Genomic DNA, 22,491 nt, shown 5'->3' on the forward strand with positions numbered 1-22,491 from the left:
TTCTGATTTCCAGGTCTGTGCTTTATCCATTAAGCCATGTTGCTTCCCCACTAAACAGGGAGATAGTGATTTTCACTTTTGTCTCCTTGGCCTCACATGAAGTGTCCAGAACTCAGTGGTTGGTCTTGTCTGTCTCCCCTCTGCCAGCATACAAGGGCTCTCAGTTCATTATCAAGTTGTCAGAAGTTGGGAGAAGCTTTCCTCTGGCGGGCTGAAAACCGGTTCTGACGGCTCCTCCTGGGTTTGTCTGTGCTCCTTTCATTCATTCAATTGCATTTATTGAGTACTCACTGTGTGCAGAGCACTGTACTAAGTGCTTGGGAAGTACAAGTTGGCAAAATATAGAGATGGTCCCTACCCAACAACGGGCTCACAGTCTAGAAGGGGGAGACAGACACCAATTCAAAACATGTGGACAGGTGTCAAGTTGTCAGAAGCTCCTTTGTCAGCTTTCTGAGAATCTGTGTCCCCTCTTCTGGAGGAAAGTGAAAAGAAGCCGCCCCAAGAGGAAGTCACTGACAAGGATCCCTAGATCCTCTCTCCCTTCCCCCATTCAGGCCTTGGACTTGTCCCAAAGTCCCTTAGTTGTTCTCGGCCAAAATGACATCTGCTGACCTCGTCTGATACCCCCCACCTCCCCCCACAACATCCCTCGGTGACTCAACCACTGGACAGTAAAAGCAGACAAACACATATTACTGATCTCTCATCTCTTTCCCCTACTTCCTCCCTCTACAGTATCACCTATGCACTTATTTTAAGGTATTTATTGAGCACTTAACAATGTGCCAGGCACTGTACTAAGCACTGAGGTAAATCCGAGATGATCAGGTTGGGCACAATCCACATCCCACATGGGGCTCACAGTCTTAATGTCCTTTTACAGATGAGGTAACTGGGGCACAGAGCAGTTAACTTGCCCAAGGTCACACAGCAGACAAGTGACAGAGCTGGGAATAGAACCCAGGTCCTCTGACTCCCAGCCCTGTGCTCTTTCTTCTAGGCCACACTGCACTTGAGCCCCTAAGCACTTAGGTTTTCACCCCACCACAGCACTTTTGTACAAATCTTTAAACTCTCTTGCTTCCCATACATGTAATTTATTTTCTTGCCTGTAAACTCCTCGAGGTCAAGGATGGGGGCTACTAACTCTTTCGGACTCTCCCAAGCTCTTAGCATAGTGCTCTGCACTGAGAAAGCACTTGATCAATACGATTGATTGAGTGATTTCAGTGTGTTTCTTCCAACAGGTGCTCAATAACAGCTATTAGTCCTATTGCTAACATCCCCGGAGTCTCTGAAGATCCATAGCTTTTCAACTCAGCTTGTGAGCATGGGACCTGAAGGACTGACATTGAAAGAGGGATGTCCAAGTTATTGTGCTAGTTTTTGTGATCGTTGTTTAGCATTTTCTCCGTAAATGGCACTGTACTAACTGCCGGGAGGGAATAAAAGCAAGTTTATCCTCATTGCCCACAGGGGCCTCAGCTGAAAAGAGAAAGTGGTCTGGATGCAGGAAACAGGGAGGAGAGTAGACAGTTTTAATTGTTGTTTTCATGGCATTTGTTAAACACTTACTATGTACCAGGCACTGTACTAAGCACTGGGGTAGATACAAGATGATTGGGTTGGACACAGTCCCTGTTCCACTTGGAGCTCAGTCTTGAAGTCTTAATCCCCATTTTACAAATGAGATATGAGGCACAGAAAACATCTTTTTTTATGGTATTTGTTAAACATTTACTGAGTTCTAGGTACTGTACTACTAAGCACTGGGGTAGCTACAAGATAATCAGATTGGACACAGCCCATATCCCCCAAGGAGCTCAAAGCCTGAATCCCTATTGGACAGATTAGGTAACTGAGGCACAAAGAAGATCACACAGAAGGTAAGTGGTGGAGTAGTGATTAGAACTCAGATCCTCTGACTCCAATGTCCATGCTTTTTTCACTAGGCCATACTGCTTCTCATCTAGGAAAAGTCGGAGCTTTCCCTCTTCCCTCTCTTCTGAATCTGCCCTCATCCCAGTTACCTTGTATCTTCCCTAATGTTCAGTTCAGTGTATGGCAAAATCCAAAAAGGGCTTAGGATAGCGGGGCTTGGTGTGGCTGTCCTCTGAGTCTGGGAGAAGAGGAGGCCTGTGCGTGGGGAATGGCAAGTGAGTGTGCTGGGAATTGTTGAATTTAATCAGGTTGCTGAGAGAGTGGCCGGGGGCTGAGGAAAGCTTGGACTTCTGCCAAAGCCAGCAGCTTCTTTTGCTGAGTCTTCACTGTTTTTCCCCCTCCTTACTGCATTTTTGTAGTAAATTGGGAGAAGCGACATAAAGCTCAGGATAGAAAGGAACTGGGAGTCCAAGGGGGTGCGGGGACATGAAAAGGGGTGGCCATGGCAAGGGGATCCTGGAAAGAAGGAGGCTAAATCTCTGTGGCTAGCAGGAATCATGTTAGCACTACAGGGTCTCTACCTGCACAGGTCTGGGCCCTTTAATAATAATAATAATGATAATAGTGGCATTTGTGAAGTGCTTACAATGTGCTGTATATATGTATGTATATATGTTTGTACATATTTACTACTCTATTTTACTTGTACATATCTATCCTATTTATTTTATTTTGTTAATATGTTTGGTTTTGTTCTCCGTCTACCCCTTCTAGACTGAGAGCTCACTGTTGGGTAGGGACCATCTCTATACGTTGCCAATTTGAACTTCCCAAGCACTTAGTACAGTGCTCTGCACACAGTAAGTGCTCAATAAATACGATTGATTGATTGCTTACAGCGTACTAAGCGCTGGGGTAGATACAATCTAATCGGGTTGGACATAGTCCTTGTCCCTTTAAGCACTTATTCACCTCACCCTCAGCCCCACAGCTCTTATGTAAATATCCATAATTTACTTTAATATCTGACTCCCTCTAGACTGTAAGCTCCTCGTGGGCAGGGAACATGTCTACCAACTCTGTTGTACTATACTCTCCCAAGCTCTTAATACATCTCTTCCAGAGGGCTTTCCTGACTAAGCCCTCATTTCCTCTTCTCCCACTCCTTTCTGTGATGCCTTTGCACTTGGATTTGCACCCTTTATTTACCCCTCCCTCAGCACTTATGTACATCCGTATCCTCCTCTAGACTAGTGCCTAGTACAGTGCTCTGCACACAGTAAATGCTCAAGAAATAAGATCGATCAATTGATTGGAACAGTGTTACACACACAGCAAGCACTCAATAAATACCATTGATTGAAGGATTAATAAATCTGTTCTCCAGCACCCTTCTACTGACCACTCAGAGAGAGTGCCAGTCAATTGTGTTTATTGACTGCTTAATTTGGGCAGAGAGCACTGCACTAAACGCTTGGGAGAGTACTGCCGGCTGCTCATCCAACAAGCAGAATGGGTAGGCTTGATTCGACATTGCTTCACCCCACCGGTTCCTGGGAGGGCCAAAAGAGGGTTCATCTGAGCCAATCCCCTGCCTCCACCTAAGCCACCCTGGACACAGGCACCAGTCTGTGAGGACAATGGGGACCGATCTCCCCCTGGGATTCCCAGCAGTGGCAGGTGAAAGCCTTGTTTTCCCCACTGCTTTTTGGGCTGGGCTGCCAGTCTCACTTATCCCAGGTCTCTGGCCAATCAACCAATCAATCAAGCAGTGGTATTGGTTGATTGTTTGACTGCTGCATGGGCCTGACTCCCAGAATCCGTCATCCTGGGTCTCTCTGACCAGACTGGAGAGCTTCCAGGATGAAAACCATGGCTTGGATCTCTTAGATTCGTTTGCTCTTGGAAACCTGCCTGTCTTCCTCATCCCTGTTTGGTTTACTTCCCATTTGAGGGCCAGTACTCAGATGCAGGGTGGCCCTCCCAAGGAACCCTGGGGAACCTCTAAAATGGGGAGCCCCCAGCTGATTTTTCTCTAGAACAGTCCAATTTCAGGAAGCAAACTGAAACACTATAGTTGCCATCTCTGGGGCTGACCCTAGCAGTGCAGTTTGCAACTCAAGAAGGCGGCTTGGACCTGAGGGGAAATCCACCGGCCAAGCCCATCCCGTGCCCAGCTTCAAGCAGGGCCTGCTTATTCTCTAAGGACACAGGCTTAGGCCTCTGTCTCTCCTTCTCAGCTTGGCTCCCTTCTGCTTCCTGTTTTTCTCTCCTGCCCCACTGACCTTTGGGCAATGAGCTCGTGGATAGAATATGGGCCTAGGAGGCAGAAGGACCTAGATTCTAATTCCCGCTCCACCACGTGTCAGCTGTGTGACCTTGAGCAAGTCACTTAACTTCTCTGGCCTCAGTTACCTCATCTGTAAATTGACTGGGAGCCCTATGTGGGACAGGGATGCTGTCCAACTCAATTATCTTGTAACTACCCCAGTGCTTAGTACAGTGCCTTGCACACAGTAAGCACTTAACAAAAAAGTACAGAATGGGAGTGAAGTTCTGGCTACCCCGGCAGCTCTCTGGGCTTGGGCTTGGGGTGGACTCCCAGCCTTGCCCATCCTGGGAGTTCCAGCAAGATCTGAGCAGGGCTGACCTAAGCTGACAGTGTCTGAGTGGGAATGGAAAGGACCAGAGTCTGCTCTATCTGACCTCTAGCTCTTCACAGCAAGAGGGACGCCACATCAATCACAATCTGATGGGCAAACGCTAGCGGGGACAATGTCAAATGAAGAGGTTCACACTGATCATTACAATTTACTCGCTTATGGACACCCTCCCTGTGGTCCATCTTTCTACTATTGGTCTGCTTCTCCATCTCTGCCCTTTGATTGGCTGGTCGGGCAGGCTGGTATCGGGTCCTTTCTGAGGGTCTTCCCCATCTCCTGGTCTTGACTGGTTTCAGCTAGGATTTTTGGTGGGATCTTACTTCCATGCCCCTCTGAGGTCTTCTTCTGGTGGTCAATATTTAATTATATTATTATATGAATAATTTAATAATAATATTTAATAATAGGTTAATGTTATAATAATAATTATTATTATGGTACTTGTTAAGCCCTTACTATGTCCCAAGCACTGTTCTAAGTACTGGGGTAGATACAAATTAGGTTGGACACAGTCCCTGTCCCACATGGAGCTCACGCTCTTAATCCCCATTTTACAGATGAGGTAACTGAAGCCCAGAGATGCTAGAGTGACTTGCCCAAGGTCACACAGCAGACATGTAGCAGAACCGGGATTAGAACCCAGGTCCTTCTGGCTCCCAGGCCCTAGTTCTATCCAATAAGCATTGCTGCTTCTCACAAGCATAGGTTTTCGTCTTCAACCTGGCCTTCCACCTTACATCGTTCTCTGAATTCCTGGCATTCTGCCTGCCATGCTTTGGTATTCCCTGCCTTTTAATGCAGAAACCTATATCCCCTCTCCTTTGTCAGTGGATTCCCCAGAAAGCCTGCTAAGGGCGTGGATCACCAGCATGCCTACTTACTTTCTTGTACTCTCCCAAGTGCTTATTACAGTAGTGTCCACACAGTAAAGGCTCACTAAATACCATTGATTGATGAAGTGAATGATTGACCAGACAAATGGCCGGAACCCAATTAATCAAGCAATCAATCAAGTGACTTTGGCCTACTGGTTACCTGTTTTATAAAGTTTATGGCAAAAATGTTTGTCATTAAATACCCAGAGACAACAACAAATCTGGGGTGAGTGTGGCTTTTTGGCAGGAGGGGAGCTCAGTGTGAGTCAGAAAACCTCACTGAGACGCTCTTATCTTTGCATTATTATTAAGTGCCGTCTAGTTGTTTCCAAATCATAGGGAGGCCATGGATATCCTTTCTCCAGACATCCTGTCCTCTGCCGTAATCTGCAACCTTTCTAATGGTTCTTCCGTTATTTTGACCCTGAAGTTTTCCCTCCCCAGTCGCATGTGAACCAGCCACCAATGACTCAGTTGAGGGAAATATAACCTGAGACCAGTCAGCTCTGAGCAGCTCTAGTCAGACACTTGAAAAAGTTTGAATTCATTTTTTATCCAGAAAATAATAAAGCGAACCACCAAATGCACTTTACTCCCACGAGGCCCCTGTCTCTCCATACAGCAGACGTTGACTAATTCTGCAGAGTTCCCAGATCAGCCAGAAGCTCTAACACAAGGCTCCAAAGATGCATCCCTCCCCAGAGGACTCTGTTCTAATTCTGAAGGCCTGGTGGGGAGGCCCTGTCCCAGAGAAGAGTCTCAGTGGAGGGGACCCTCCTCTACTATTTCGCAGAGATGGGGCAGGCTGCAAGGGGTTTGAGTCAGGGAGAGGGATAGAACAAATAATAGTGATGGTGGTATTACTATGTGCTAAGTGCAAGAATAATACAGGATAATCAGACCAGAGACGGTTCCTGCCCCACATGGGGCTTAAAGTCTAAGGAAGAGGAAGAACAGGTATTGAATCCCCATTTTACAGATGAGGAAACTGAGGCCCAGAGGAGTTAAGCAGCATGATCTAGTGGAAAGAGCACAGGCCTGGGAGTCAGAAGACCTGGGTTCTAATCCCGGCGCCTCCCCTTGTCTGCATGTGACCTCGGGCAAGTCACTTCATTACTCTGGGCCTCAGTTCCCTCATTTGCAAAATGGGATTCAATACCTGTCCACCCTCCTATTTAGACTGTGAACCCCATCTGGTACCTAATGATCTTATAGCTACCTCAGTGCTAAGTACAGTGCTTGACACATAGTAAGCACTTAACAAATACTGCAGTTATTATTATTAAGTGACTTGCCCGAACAGGTCTGGAAGTCAGAAGGACCTGGGTTCTAATCCCAGCTCTGCTGCATGTCTGCTGTGTGACCTTGGGCAAGTTGCTTCACTTCTCTTCACTTCTCTTCGGAGAAGCAGCTTGGCTTAATGGAGAGAGCAAGGGCTTGAGAGTCAGGGGACGCAGGTTCTAACTCTGGCTCTGCCACTTGCCACTTGTCTGCTGTGTGACTTTGGTCAAGCCACTTAACTTCTCTGTGCCTCAATTACCTCATCTGTAAAATGGGGATTAAGACTGTGAGCCCCACTTGGGACAAACGATTACCTTCTATCTCCCCCAGCACTTGGAACAGTGCTTGGCACACAGTAAGAGTTTAACAAATAGCATAATTATTATTCTTTGGGTCTCAGTTACCTCGTCTATAAAATGGGGATTAAGACTGTGAGTCCTATGTGGGACAGGGACTGTGTCCAACCCAATTACCTTGTATCTATCCCAGCCCTTAGTTAGTGCCTGGAACATAGTAAGCACTTAAGGAAACCACAGTTATCAATATCATCATCAAAAAACTGGCAAGTGGTAGAGCCAGGATTCGAACCCAGTTCCTCTGACTCCCAGGCCCATTGAACGGGATGGTTTCCAGATCCAAATTACCTCAGGAAGAAAAGCCGACGGCAGCTGCATCACCATGTTCCCCAAGCCTGTGGCTGAGGGCACGACGGGGACCAGAGCGAGACTGTCCAACTGGAGCTGCCGGGAACCCTGGGCTGGCTTGCGATCCTGCATCCTTTCCAGGTGGCCACTTCCCCTCCCGAGGAATTCACCCTCCGGCTACTGGCACGCAGCGTCCCTCGTCAGGGAGATGCGTGTCACCCTCCAGATGCAAATTATTAGCCTTCGTATGGCCCAGGAAACATTAAAGTGAGAGAGTCGCTCCCTGAGAGAGAAGCCACACCATATGCCGCCTGGTAATTAATGGCACTGTTGTGAGGCTCATTTGTTCTATGGGAAATGAGGAATTAAAAACCTACACCGGAAAGAAAATCCAAGCAAGGAAGTGACATTTACCCAGCAACCCTGGCTGGTTTTTCTCTCAGTTCGCATTCTCACTAACCACACCTCAGCTCAGTGAATTCTCAGTTGGTGGTGTCAACATTTCTTTTCTCCTCCCGTAACTCCCTCCCTCTTCACTGCTCTCCCTGTCGGCAAAACCCTTCCAAGGTCCCCTGTCCTCCATGAGGTTTTACCCAACTGATCTCTCATTTCCTGCAACCTCCCTTTCAGCCTTTCCATGCACCTAGCCACTTAATGACTCACAATCCCCATCTCCATGTAGGATTTATGCACCTATCTTTATATCCTTTTGCTTCTCCCTACTTATAGTTTATTTTAGTGCCTGTCTTCCCCTCTAGATTGTAAGCTCCTTGGGATGGAGAGTCGGGTCTACTAACCCAAGCACTTAGTCCAGTGGTCTGCACGCAGTTGCTGCTCAATAAATACCATGGATTGACTGATTGGGTTGGAGGAACACTGTGTTAAACTGGGGTTCCTGTTTCCCCGTTGTGGGCCAGACCGAACCTTGCCTGCGTTTGGGGGTGAATGGATGATTCTTTCATGAGGAGAAAATTCCCTGCCCTTCCACCCATAGTAAGCACTCAGCGAATGTGATTGATTGATTGAACATTAATAGTAGTAACAGTCCACCACTCCACCACTTGTCTGCCGTCCGTCCTTAGGCAAGTCACTTAACTTCTCTGGGCCTCAGTTACATCATCTGTAAAATGGGGATTAAAGGTATGAGCCTCGTGCGCCACATGGACTGTGTCCAAACTGATCATCTTCTATCTACCCGAGTGCTTGGTACAGTGTCTAAATGCTAAATGAATATGATCATCGTTATTGAGCACCCACTTGGTGCGGTGCACTGTGTTAGGTACATGGAAAGTACATTCCCTGCCCTTAAGGATCTCACACTCTAATGGGGGAGACAAATGTAAAAATATTGGCAACACAATAGTATTTATTGATACAATCCAATAGTACTTACTCTGGGCAGAGCATTGCACTAAGGACTTGGGAGAAAGCCTCAGAATTAATAATAATAATAATGGTGCTTGTTAAGTGCTTACTATGTGCAAAGCACTGTTCTAAGTGCTGGGGAGGATACAAGGTGATCAGGTCCCATGTGGAGCTCACTGTCTTAATCCCCGTTTTATAGATGAGGTAATTGAGGCACAAAGAAGTTAAGTGACTTGCCAAGAGTCACACAGCAGACAAGCAGCGGAGCTGGGATTTCATCATCATCATCATCGATCATATTTATTGAGCGCTTACTATGTGCAGAGCACTGTACTAAGCGCTTGGGAAGTACAAATTGGCAACTTATAGAGACAGTCCCTACCCAACAGTGGGCTCACAGTCTAAAAGGGGGGAGACAGAGAACAAAACCAAACATACTAACAAAATAAAATAAAAAGAATAGATATGTACAAGTAAAATAAATAAATAAATAAATAGAGTAATAAATATGTACAAACATATATACATATATACAGGTGCTGTGGAGAAGGGAAGGAGGTAAGATGGGGGGAATGGAGAGGGGGATGAGGGGGAGAGGAAGGAAGGGGCTCAGTCTGGGAAGGCCTCCTGGAGGAGGATTTGGGATTTGAACCCATGACCTCTGACTCCCAAGCCCGTGCTCTTTCCACTGAGTAGAAATCATTCCTGCCCACAAGAAACTTCCACTCTAGCAGGAGAGAGGAACTAAAATAAATTACTGGTAGGAGGAAGCAATCGAGTGTAAAGGATTTGTACAGAACTGGTTTCAGCAGGATGTGGTGCTGAAGTGGTCTTATGCTGTCGAGTTGTGTCTGACCCATAGCGACGCCATGGACACACCTCTCCCAGAATGCCCTACTCCCATCTGCAATCATTCTGGTAGTGGATCCGTAGAATTTTCTTGGTAAAAATATGGAAGTGGTTTATCATTGCCTCCTTCCGCACAGTAAACCTGAGTCAATCAATCAATCAATCGTATTTATTGAGTGCTTACTGTGTGCCGAGCACTGTACTAAGCGCTTGGGAAGTACAAGTTGGCAACATATAGAGACAGTCCCTACCCAACAGTGGGCTCACAGTCTAGAAGGGGGAGACAGAGAACAAAACCAAACATATTAACAAAATAAAATAAATAGAATAGATATGCACAAGTAAAATAAATAAATAGAGTAATAAATATGTACACACATATATACATATATACTGGTGCTGTGGGGAAGCGAGGGGGGTAAGACGGGGGATGGGGGGGCGAGGGGGAGAGGAAGGAGGGGGCTCAGTCTGGGAAGGCCTCCTGGAGGAGGTGAGCTCTCAGTAGGGCCTTGATGGGAGGAAGAGAGCTAGCTTGGCGGATGTGCGGAGGGAGGGCATTCCAGGCCAGGGGGATGACGTGGGCCGGGGGTTGACAGCGGGACGGGCGAGAACGAGGCACAGTGAGGAGATTAGCGGCAGAGGAGCGGAGGGTGCGGGCTGGACTATAGAAGGAGAGAAGGGAGGTGAGGTAGGAGGGGGCGAGGTGACGGACAGCCTTGAAGCCGAGGGTGAGGAGTTTCTGCCTGATGCGCAGATTGATTGGTAGCCACTGGAGATTTTTGAGGAAGGGAGTAACATGCCCAGAGCGTTTCTGGACAAAGACAATCTGGGCAGCAGCGTGAAGTATGGATTGAAGTGGGGAGAGACACGAGGATGGGAGATCGGAGAGAAGGCTGATGCAGTAGTCCAGACGGGATAGGATGAGAGCTTGAACGAGCAGGGTAGCGGTATGGATGAAGAGGAAAGGGCGGATCTTAGCAATGTTGCAGAGCTGAGACCAGCAGGTTTTGGTGACGGCTTGGATGTGAGGGGTGAATGAGAGAGCGGAGTCCAGGATGACACCAAGATTGCGGGCTTGTGAGATGGGAAGAATGGTAGTGCTGTCAACAGTGATGGGAAAGTCAGGGAGAGGACAGGGTTTGGGAGGGAAGACAAGGAGTTCAGTCTTGGACATGTTGAGTTTTAGGTGGCGGGCAGACATCCAGATGGAGATGTCCTGAAGGCAGGACGAGATGCGAACCAGTCTCCACCCTCAACTCTCTCCCATGCCGCTGCTGCCCAGCACAGGTGTGTTTTGACTTGTAACGGATTGTCTTCCACTAGCTAGCCACTGTCCAAGCTAGGAATGGACTGGTTATGCCTCTGTTTGACTCTCCCTCCCATAGTCGAGACTGGTAGAGTACTGGAAACTCTCCAGCTGCGACCCTGAGAGGACTGAAGTGGTACTGGGGAGAACAGAATGTGGAGAGATGAGAGCTTAATCAGGGAAGGCCTCCAGCAGGAGGTGGTTTGTTTTTTGTTTTTTTTTAGAAAGTCTTTGAAGATTGGACTAACAGGAGTCTACTGGATGTGAAATGGAAAGGAGTTCCAGGCAGAATCAATAAACTATCAGTGGTATTTATTGAGCTTACCATGTACAAAGCACTGTACTAAGCACTTCAGAAAGTACTGAGTAGAGAGAGGTTGCCGCCTCCCTAGCTGTGTTAGGCTCAGATTCGGCAGCAAGGCTGGTTGAGGAGAGCTTCCCTGGGAAGGGGAAGGCTGAGCAGCATCAGGGTCAAACATGACCTCTTTCTTCCCACCCAGTGTCCAAGTGGCCGGTGGAAAGGAACAGAATGTCCTTCCCCTGACCCTAAACCCAGCAGGCAGACTGAGTATTCAGCAGCACCGTGATAGTAAAACACACCTAGCTGCTTCATGAATTTTTCATCAGAATCTGGAGTAATGTATGTTTTGTTTAGAGGTGTCCCCTGTGTCCCCAGTAGATTAAAAAGCAAAATCTCTCAAGCAGTAGGCGAGGCTGCAGGAAAACCTCCAAGCAGAGGAAACAGGGGGAATCAATTTTTTGGGAAGGCAGGGGCCGCTCCAAGTCCAAAGGTTCTCCAAGCATTTTAAGGCACTGATTTTAGCAGCCTTTGCTGTCTCCTGGCTCTGGGTATCCATTCACCCTCCCCCGGCCCCATCAATCAGTCAATCGATTGTATTTATTGAGTACTTACTGTATGCAGAGCACTGTACTAAGCACCTGGGAGAGTAAAATATAACATAAACAGACACATTCCCTGCGCACAGAGAAATTACAGTCTAGCGGGGACAGTGCAGTGAACAAGCTGGCATTTAGAGGAATGAAGTGTGTGGGCTGGACTCTCCTCTCTCTCTCTCTCTCTGTCATACATTCTAAGGGAGTGTGCCTTGTTTTCATCTCCCTCACTTTTGACCACTTGCTCATGCTTAGAAGCAGCGTGGCTCAATGGAAAGAGCCCGGGCTTGGGAGTCAGAGGTCATGGGTTCAAATCCCGGCTCCGCCAGTTGTCAGCTGGGTGACTTTGGGAAGGTCGCTTCACTTCTCTGGGCCTCAGTTGCCTCATCTGTAAAATGGGGATTAAGACTGTGAGCCCCCGTGGGACAATCTGATCACCCTGTAACCTCCCCAGTGCTTAGAACAGTGCTTTGCACATAGTAAGCGTTTAATAAATGCCATTATTATTATTATTATTATTCCATCCCACCAGCCTGGAGCTTTCCTTCCTAGCAGACCACTACTCTCCCCATCTTCAATGCTCTCCTAAAATTGCTTCTCTTGCAAGAGGCTTTCCCTGATTAACTCACAATTCCCTTACCCCATCCTGCCACTTCAGCACTTCCACATCCCCTACACATAAGGGTATTCACCACTCTCTAAGGCCTTGGTCACATCCTGCGCCTCCTTGCCACTAGCACTTATGTCCAGATATTTAAACTCATTTTTTTAATGGTACTTGTTAAGTGCTTAACTTAGTACAAGGTACTGTACTAAGCACTGGAGTAGATACAAGCTACTTAGGTTGGACACAGTCAGTGTCCCACATGGGGTTTCCAGTCTTAATCCCCATTTTACAGATGCCCAGAGATGGTAAGTAATTTGCCCAAGATCACACAGCAGACAAGTGGCAGAGATGAGATTAGAAGCCGGGTCCTTCTGACTTCCAAGCCTGTGTTCTATCCACTGGGCCACGCTGCTTCTCGGTTCTCAGATCCTGGTTCTCAGTTGCTTCCCCCAGCCTGTAACTTATTTTAACATATATTTCCCCTACTTGACTATAGACTCTCCAAGGGCTGGGGTTATGTCTACTAAACTGGTATCACCCCAGCCCCTCAGCACTTACGTAAATATTCTTATACTGTATCCCCTGTCGGTAATTTATTTTTGTCTGCCTCCCCCTGTAGACTGTAAATTCCTTGTGAGAAGGGATCATGTCAACCAAAACTTTGTTGTATTGTAATAATAATAATAATAATGATGATGGTATTTTGTTAAATGCTTACTATGTGCCGAGCACCATTCTAAGCACTGGGGTAGTTACAAGCTAATCAAGTTGTCCCACGTGGTGCTCACAGTCTTCATCCCCATGTTACATATGAGGGAACTGAGGCACAGAGAAGTTAAGTGACTTGCCCAAAGTCACACAGCTGACAAGTGGCGGAGCCGGGATTAGAATCCATGACCTCCGACTCCCAAGCCCGTGCTCTTTCCACTAAGCCACGCTGCTTCTCATACTCTTGTACTTTCCTAAGCACTTAGTACAGTGCTCTGCACACAGTAAGCATTTACTAAATACCATCAATTGATGGATTGGCAACTCTATTATATTGTATTTTCCCAAGTGCTTAGTACAGTTCTCTGCACTCCGTAAGTGCTCAATAAATACCATTGATTGATTGATATTAACTCCATTGAACTTTCCCAAGTGCTTAATACAGTGATTGACCCAGAGTAGTGCTCAGTAAATGTTACTGATTGTCTATTGATTGAGGGCAGGAGATCTGGATGGATGAGAAAAAATAGTAGCATGGCTTAGAGGGAAGCTCATGGTCCTGTGAGTCAGAGGACCTGGGTACTAATCCTGGCTTTGCCAGTTGCTTGCTGTGTGACCTTGGGCAAGCCAATTAACTTCTCTATGTCTCAGTTATCCTGTTCTCCCTCCTACTTGACTGTGAGTCCCAGGAGGGACAGAGACTGTCCAATCTAATTAACTTCATCATCATCATCAATTGTATTTATTGAGCGCTTACTATGTGCACAGCACTGTACTAAGCGCTTGGGAAGCACAAATTGGCAACATTTAGAGACAGTCCCTACCCAACAGTGGGCTCACAGTCTAAAAGGGGGAGACAGAGAAAAAAACAAACATACTAACAAAATAAAATAAATAGAATAGATATGTACAAATAAAATAAATAAATAAATAAATAGAGTAAAAAAAATATGTACAAACATATATACATATATACAGGTGCTGTAGGGAAGGGAAGGAGGTAAGATGGGGGGGATGGAGAGGGGGACGAGGGGGAGAGGAAGGAAGGGGCTCAGTCTGGGAACTCCCATCCAGCAACAGTAGTAAAACTGGGTAAGAGCAAACTACCTGGGCTGCATTTGCAGGGGTATTTTTTCGCCAAATCATACACAAATAGATGTGTGGCCCTCTGAAGCGTAAAGTTTGGAAACTGTGCCTGGGACACTCAGGTGATTACAAAGCTTTCTAAGCACTTACTGTAGGGCTTGCATCCAGCTGAGACCTCAATAAATCCCTTTCCTAGTACAGCTGCTCCACCTAAGCTTTCTAAGCTCAGAGGGAAGCCACTGTGGCCTGGTGAAAAGAGCACAGGAGGCCAGGAATCAAGAGACCCGGTTCCTCATCCCAGATCTGCCACTTGTCTGCTATGTGAACCCATTGTTGGGTAGGGACCGTCTCTATACCTTGCTGACTTGTACATCCCAAGCGCTTAGTACAGTGCTCTGCACACAGTAAGTGCTCAATAAATACGATTGAATGAATGAATGAATGACCTTGGGTAAGTCACTTAAATTTTCTGGGGCTTAGGTTTCTCATCTGTAAAATGGTGACTGCATATCTGTTCTCTCCTGGCTTAGACAGTGAACTCCAGGTGGATCAGAGACTAGGTCAAGACAAAACAGAGTGACCAAAGGCAGGTGCATGTTTTATTTTTTTTAAATGGTGTTTGTTAAACATGGTATGCTAGGCACTGTATTAAGTGCTGGAATAGACACAAGCCGTTCAGGTTGGACACAATCCATGCCCCACAGGGAGGTCAGAGTGTTAAATCCCCATTTTACAGATGAGGCAACTGAGGCCCAGAGACATGAAGTGACTTGCCCAAGCAGACAAGTAGCAGAACTGGGATTAGAATCCATGACTTTCTGATTCCCAAGCCCTTGCTCTATCCACTAGACCATGCTGCTTCTTTTGAATGGCATGTGATCCTCTGGGTTCATTGTGAAGGCGGGAGACCAATAGCTCCCTCTCCTCCTCTACAGACTACCCAAATGCTTAGTGCAACGGTTGGCGTAGAGTATATGCTTAGCAAACCCTATTATTATTGTTATTATTACTATTATTTTGATTATTAAGCCAAAGTAGGGAGGGCCCCTTGACCCACCCCAAGAGCCAAGGTCATTCACCATCCCCACAGGAGGCCTAGGGAAGACAGGAAGGGGCCATGCCTCCAGGCAGAAGTCGCAGGAACGCTGAGCCTGCAGGAACGCTGAGGCTGAGGACACTGGGGCAAAGTCTCCGAGCAGTCACCTTGAACATTTCTTTCGCTGCTGCTCCCTGCTCAGCAGCAGGAAGAAGGGGAGGGGAGAGGGGAGAAAAAAATATCCCCAAAAGCCACTAAACTATCCTGTTTTAAAAACTGGTCATAATCCAGATCAGCCCCCATCCTCTAAAAGCCATAAACACAGCACCATAAAGTCACTTCATTAAACTGAAGTCAGTAGGAACTAACGTATTAAAGCTGCCACCATTAAACTGAAGGCTACAGGACACAGAATCATGCCTCTGACCAGATGGAGGAGAGAGAGAGAAGACAGAAAACAATTTAAAAAGAGAAATACTGAGGCTCCGGATGGGCGGGAAACCAAGATTTTTTTTTAATGGTATTAAGGGATTACTATGTGTCAGGTACTGTACTAAGCACTGGCATAGATACAAGATAATCAGTTTGGATGCAGTCCATGTCCTATATGGTACTCGGGGTATTAATCCCCATTTTACAGATGAGGCAGTTGAGGCACAGAGAAGTGAAGTGACTTGGTCATACAGCAGACAGGCAATAATAATAATAATAATTGTGGTATTTGTTAAGTGCTTACTGCTTAGAGTAGCAGTGTGGCTCAGTAGGAAAGAGCCCGGGCTTTGGAGTCAGAGGTCATGGGTTCAAATCCCGGCTCTGCCAATTGTCAGCTGTGTGACTTTGGGCAAGTCACTTAACTTCTCTGTGCCTCAGTTACCTCATCTGTAAAATGGGGATTAAGACTGTGAGCCCCACGAGGGACAACCTGATCACCTTGTAACCTCCCCAGCACTTAGAACAGTGCTTTGCACATAGTAAGTGCTTAATAAATGCCATTATTATTATTATTATTATATGCCAGGCCCTGTATTAAGCGCTGGGGTGAATACAAGCAAATAGGGTTGGACAAAGTCCCTGTCCCATGTAGGGCTCACGGTCTTGAGCCCCATTTTACAGATGAGGTAAGTGAGGCCCAGAGAAGTGAAGTGACTTGCCCAAGGTCACACAGCAGGCACGTGGCAGAGCCGGGATTAGAACCCATGACCTTCTGACTCCCAGGCCTGTGCTCATTACAGCATGCTGCTTCTAGTGGAGCGGGATTAGAACCCAGGTTCTCTGACTCCCGGACTCATGCTCTTCACACTAGGCCATGCTGTTTCTCAAGGTTGGACCGACAGGATTCGGTCACAGAGCCAGGATTAGAACCCAGGTCTTCTGATTACCAGGCCTGTGTTCCTTCCACTAGGCCATAAAAGAGCAGGAATCAAAGAACCAGAACACATAGGTGCTAGTTTCGGCTCTTCCTCTGGTCTGCCGTGTGACCTTGGGCAAGACAGTGGGCCTCAGTTTTCTCATCTCTAAAATGAGACTAAGATGCTTGATCTCCCTCCTTCTTAGGTATGAGTCCCAAGTGGGACAGTCATTTTGTCCAATCTGATTTCTCTATTTCTAATCCAGTGTTCAGCACATAGTAAGGCCTTCATATATGCCATTATTATACTTATTATTATCATGATTTCTATTGAGCTGGATGGGAAATGTAGGTGCTGCCAATCCTATTGGTCTGCCTTCTGGATTCCTACCGTTCCTTTCCCAACTCCTGACCCAGCCTGGCCCTAGTGGGAGAGACAGGGGCAGGGACAGCAGGAATTCCATCCCCATCCTCTGGACGTGAAGGGAAGGAATAGGCCTGGGTGACTAAATACTCCCATGCACAGCCCTGTGTGGCAGCAGCCAGTTGCCGATCAAATACTTAACACCGAGGCGTCGGGAGCACACAGCCAGCCAGCTGTGTTTACCGCTCCCAAAGGAAAGATCCCACAATCCGAGAAATGTCTTTAGATGGCTTTGCCGGGGAGGCGATTTTCTCTTCCCTCCCCAAGACTCCTGAGGGAAACAACGGTGGTTTTTGTCTCTCCATCTTTGTCATTCAGCCTCCGCGCCAGATAATCTCGCCGGATTCCAGCTGCTCCCCACCCTCCTGTTGTCCTTGCCAATTAGTGGGTAAGGTCAGAGAGAGGCAGAGCACCCCATCTCAGGGACTTTTCTGTCCCCATGATTCCCCGGGGCCTCACCCCTCCTAGGGAATGCATTTTCAGGACTGCTCTCGCCTCTCACAAGCAGGGAGCCAAAGGGGCTTTATCCTCTCTCCAGTGATGAGGACAGGGCCAAGGCAGAGTTCATTTGTGTCTCAATTCAATTGTATTCACTGAGCGCTTACTCCTTGAGCTCCAATCCGGAGGGAGGCCCTATTCTGGGCTGCTGCACTGACTTTTCTCCTCAAAGATGAGGCCTTTCCGAAGCAGGCTGTCAGACATGAGTGAAACTTAAAAATGGTGATGGGGGAAAATCGGCCTCCAGGCCAGATGGCTCATATCTGTGCCCAGGGGATTTCTTGAACCATTTGTTCTTCAGTCTTTTCCTTCCCTTTCTTGGAGGCAGTGTGGTCTAGTGGAAAGAGCAGGGGAGTTGGGAATCAGGGTACTCGGCTTCTAATCCCAGCTCTGCTTCTGGCCGGCCAGGTGATTTTGGGTAAGTCATTTAGCTTCCCTGGGTCTCAGTTTCCTCATCTGTCAAATGGGAAATAAGATGCCTGCTTATCTTCCTTAGATTATGAGCCCCTGTGTGGGTCAGGGACTCTGTCTCACCTGATTCTGTGTCTGTCAGTGCTTAGTGCAGAATATGGCACATGGTAAGCATTTAGTAAATGCCACAGTTGTTATCATTATTCCTCCTTCCACCTTGGCTTCCACGTGAGGATGATCAGGAAGGGCAAAGTCTTGGGGCTTCAGCGGAGTGAACCCTAATTTCCAGGCTCCTCTGAGTGGGTCTAGAAGGATAGACATCCCTGATGCCCTCTGCAGCCTCCCCCTGGCTCCCTGCTCTTTCCAGCTCTACTTCATAGGCTAACTGGGATGGTAGCTCATAGCTTCTCCCTTCCAGAAAGCTCTGCTCTTTATTTTATGTTAGAAAAACCCACCTTTAAAGCCCAGCTTATAATGAAATACTCACATTAAGAAACTTCCCTCCTTCCTCGCTCCCACGAGAGTCCCAACGCTTCTTCCACAATCTCACATCCACTTCTGTGCCTTCTTCTGTGCCTTCTTCTTCTTCTCCTTTCCCCTCCTGCTCTTCCCAGATCTCCTGACTCCCAGTCCTGTGCACGTTCCACAGGTCTACACTGCCTCCCAAAGAGGAAGTGTCCCTAAGGCATAAATCATTTACAGTTGGCAATACTGGGGCAGGATGGGAGCATTCTAGTGGGAAGACTGGGAGGCATCACAGGCCTCTCTGTTACTCCCTTTCGTCCAAAGTAGCCTTAGAACAGGGATGTGCCCACTTAGAAGCCCTCATGCAGAGCCACCTGGTACAGAAGGTGGGCATGATTCCTGGGGAATCCTGCAATCCCGAATCTCTTCCAGGATCAGCTGGGCCTCTCGCCCAGTTCCCCACAACTCCAAGGCCCACATGGCCCAGTGCCTTGGCTGCCTCGGTGTAGGTAAGGCCGTTGCCAGATGGGCCACATTTGTCCACCTTCAACACCGCACCGGCCCCCTCCCCAGTATGCCACTCTGCATATGCCTCCCACCCGACTCCGTGATCCACCCCGCTCTTTCTGGTACTTTTGGAAGATTGGCAGGGGGCACACGGTGGAACCAGGCACTTCACAGACAGACTAGACCGCCTCTGCCATGGTGGCTGAGGAGAAGCCAAAATGGAGCCCCTCCCCTCCTTAGCCCTCTGCCAGCCCCCATGGGGCCCCAGACCCTGATAGACCCTCTCCAACTGCCAGGAGCAAACTGGTCACCTCATTCCCATCATGGGGGGTTGATTTTTTCAGAGACTAGAGGAGCCACTGGGGGCTGGAGCCAGGTCGCGGGAAGGACGGCAGTGACCTGGAAGTGGGGGGTGGGTTTTTCGGGCCACACAGAGCGAGTGCCGGCGGGTGAGAGGAGTGTTGCTCCTGTCTTGCTCTTTCGCCTCCCTCCCTTCACCACGGGGGCATGTGGAGGGTCAGGGACCTGGCCCATGTACAGCCCAGTGACATTTGAACACAGAAAGCACAGCCCGAGAGACCTGTTCTATTGTCTGGGTGTCCGCAGGGCACTCAGTAATGTTCTTCAAAGGTTGTTATTTGGGGGCTGGTGGCCAGCTGTTTCTCATAATGAAAGGAAGTGGGGATAAGCCAGAGCATGGCGGGTTACGTGAGATGTCATAAAGAAATTACTAGCAGAAGGAAAGACACCCCCGCCTTGAGAACTCACCTTCCCAGCTCCTGCACTAGTGTACCTATCTATACTTAGTGCAGTGCTCTGCACAAATTAAGCCCTCAATAAATTCCATTGATTGATTTATACTCCTCCTTTATTTTAATGTTTCCCCTTCTAGAATGTGAGCTTCCCTGAGGGCAGAGATTGTGTCTGCTAACTCTGTTGTACTCTCCCAGGTGCTTAGTACGGTGTTCTGCATCAGTGACGTGTTCAAAAAATACCTTGGAAGTCAGGGGACCTGTGTTCTAATCCTAGCGCTGCCACTTGCATGCTTTGTGACCTTGGGCCAGTCACTTTACTTTTCTGCACTTCAGTTTCTCCCTTCCTTCTTCTCCCTCCCCGTTAGACTGTGAGTCCCATGTGGGACTGGGACTGTGTTTTACTTGATGATTTTATATCTACCCCAGGGCTTAGCACAGTGCTTGGCACATAGAAAGCATGTAACAAATATTACAATTATCATCATAATTTCTACTCATATTGATTGACTTATGACTGAATGATTGAGGGAGGCTTGGAGGTGGTGTGATGTTGTGGAAAGAGCGCAGGCCAAATAATAATAATAATGGCATTTGTTAGCGCTTACTATGTGCAAAGCACTGTTCTAAACACTGGGGGGGGGGCATACAAGGTGATCAGGTTGTCCCACGAGGGACTCACAGTCTTAATCCCCATTTTACAGATGAAGTAACTGAGGCCCAGAGAAGTGCAGTAACTTGCCCAAAGTCATACAGCTGACAAGTGGCAGAGGTGGGATTAGAACCCATGACCTCTGGCTCCCAAACCTGTGCTCTTTCCACTGAGTCACGCTACTTCTCAAAGGTTCTGGGTTCTAATCCTGGCTTGCCACTTGTCTGCTGTGCAACCTTGGGCAGGCCACTTCACTTCTCTGTACCTCAGTTACCTCATCTGTCAAATGGGGATTAAGACTGTGAGCCCTTTGTGGGACAGAGATTGTATCCATCCTGATTAACTTGTATACACCTCACTGCTTAGTACAGTGCCTGGCACAAGGAACAAATACCATAAAATAAAATCCCCTTCCCAAAGAGGTTGAAGAGCCACAGAGATGCTCATTGGTCCAGACATTCTGGAGGGTGGAGGAGACAACTTCTTGTGACTTCTTAAAGAGGCTGTGAAAATGCCTTCAGGCAAGCCAAGGGAAAAGGAGGGGTCGGCCCGGGATGTTCCTGAAGAACCAACCGATGGTCAAAGCTGCTAACCTGCCCTTCTGGAAGAGGAACCAGGATAAATTTAACCCGAGGCCTCGCCAGGAAGAAACAGCCTCTGCCCATGGCGGTGTTTAAGAAGCGATGCTCTCTTGGTCATCCAGAGTAGATGGACAATCTTGGCTAAGGAGCAGGATAACTTTACCCTGAGGCCTTGTCAATCAATCAATCAATCAATCAATCATATTTATTGAGCACTTTACTGTGTGCAGAGCACTGTACTAAGCGCTTGGGAAGTACAAGCTGGCAACACATAGAGACAGTCCCTACCCAACAGTGGGCTCACAGTCTAAAAGGGGGAGACAGAGAACAAAACCAAACATACTAACAAAATAAAATAAATAGAATAGATATGTACAGGTAAAATAAATAAATAAATAAATAAAGAAGTACAAACATATATACATATATACAGGTGCTGTGGGGAAGGGAAGGAGGTAAGATGGGGGGTTGGAGAGGGGGACGAGGGGGAGAGGTGGAGAGAGGGAGAACAGCCTCTCCAGGAGGTGGTGGTTAAATAGCGATGCTCTTCTGGTCATCCTGAGTGAATGGAAGGACCCAGCTGGGGAGGGTACCCCAGGGGAAGAGACCGCTGAGGACGAATGTCACAGAGGCAAGAACAACATCCGCCTCACGGGCAGGGTGTGCCATGCTGTTTGGCACATCCGTGGGTGGTAATGAGTGGCGAGTCTGTTGAGATGGCAGCTCATGGCAGTCCCTTATCATACCATGGTGTACTTAGCATCATCGGAGAGGAGCCACCGGTCTCATTATAATTATGACATTAATTAAGCACTCCGTAGCTTGCCAGGTGCTGGAATGCATACAAGGTATCTAGAGAAGCAGCGTGGCGAAGTGGAAAGAGCAAAGGTCTGAGATTCGGAGGACCTGGGTCCTAATTCCGGCTCCGCCACTTGTCTGCTATAATAATAATAATGATGATGGTATTTGTTAAGTGCTTACTATGTGCCAAGCACTGTTCTAAGCACTGGAGTAGATACAAGGTCATCAGATTGTCCCACGTGGGGCGCACAGTCTTCATCCCCATTTTCCAGATGAGGGAACTGAGGCACAAAGAAGTGAATTGGCTGCCCAAGGTCACACAGCAGACAAGTGGTGGAGCCGGGATTAGAACCCACATCCTCTGACTCCCTAGCCCGTGCTCTTTCCATTAAGCCGTGCTGACACAATCCCTGTCCCTCTTAACATTCACCATCTATTTGATCCTTGTTTTACAAATGAGGAAATCGAGGCTCAGAGAGGTTAAGTGACTTTCCCCAGGTCACACAGCAGGGTAGACAGAGCCAGAACTTGAACCTGAGTCTCCTGCCTCCTAGTCCTGAGCTCCAGCCCCCAGGAGGCTATGATCCTTGTCTCATATAGGAGGTTCACACACAAATAAGGAGTAAGGACAGGCTGGACAGGAGGCATCTGTGCATCAAGATCATCAGTGGCCTCAGTCAGTCATATTTATTGAGCGCTTACTAAGTGCAGGGCACTGTACTAAGCACTTGGGAGAGCATAATATAGCAGAGGTGATAGACATAATAGTGCTGGTATTTGTTAAGTGCTTACTATGTGCAAAGCACTGTTCTAAGCACTGGGGGTGGGGTGGGGATACAAGGTGATCAGGTTGT

At 47.7% G+C, this 22,491-nt stretch overlaps 1 protein-coding gene and 1 non-coding gene across 2 annotated transcripts in view; one reads left to right on the plus strand and one right to left on the minus strand.

Annotated features, from left to right (window-relative positions):
* Nucleotides 1–22,491, plus strand: part of MMP17 (matrix metallopeptidase 17) — a 136,865-nt gene that overhangs the window by 70,920 nt on the left and 43,454 nt on the right. The gene's annotated exons all lie outside the window — the stretch shown is intronic.
* LOC119942976 lies at nt 10,859–10,996 on the minus strand. The gene has a single exon (XR_005455466.1). It is a non-coding gene; the product is annotated as a small nucleolar RNA SNORA7 (small nucleolar RNA).

The sequence above is a fragment of the Tachyglossus aculeatus genome, chromosome 21, assembly GCF_015852505.1.
Source record: "Tachyglossus aculeatus isolate mTacAcu1 chromosome 21, mTacAcu1.pri, whole genome shotgun sequence".
Taxonomy (NCBI): Eukaryota; Metazoa; Chordata; class Mammalia; order Monotremata; family Tachyglossidae; genus Tachyglossus; species Tachyglossus aculeatus.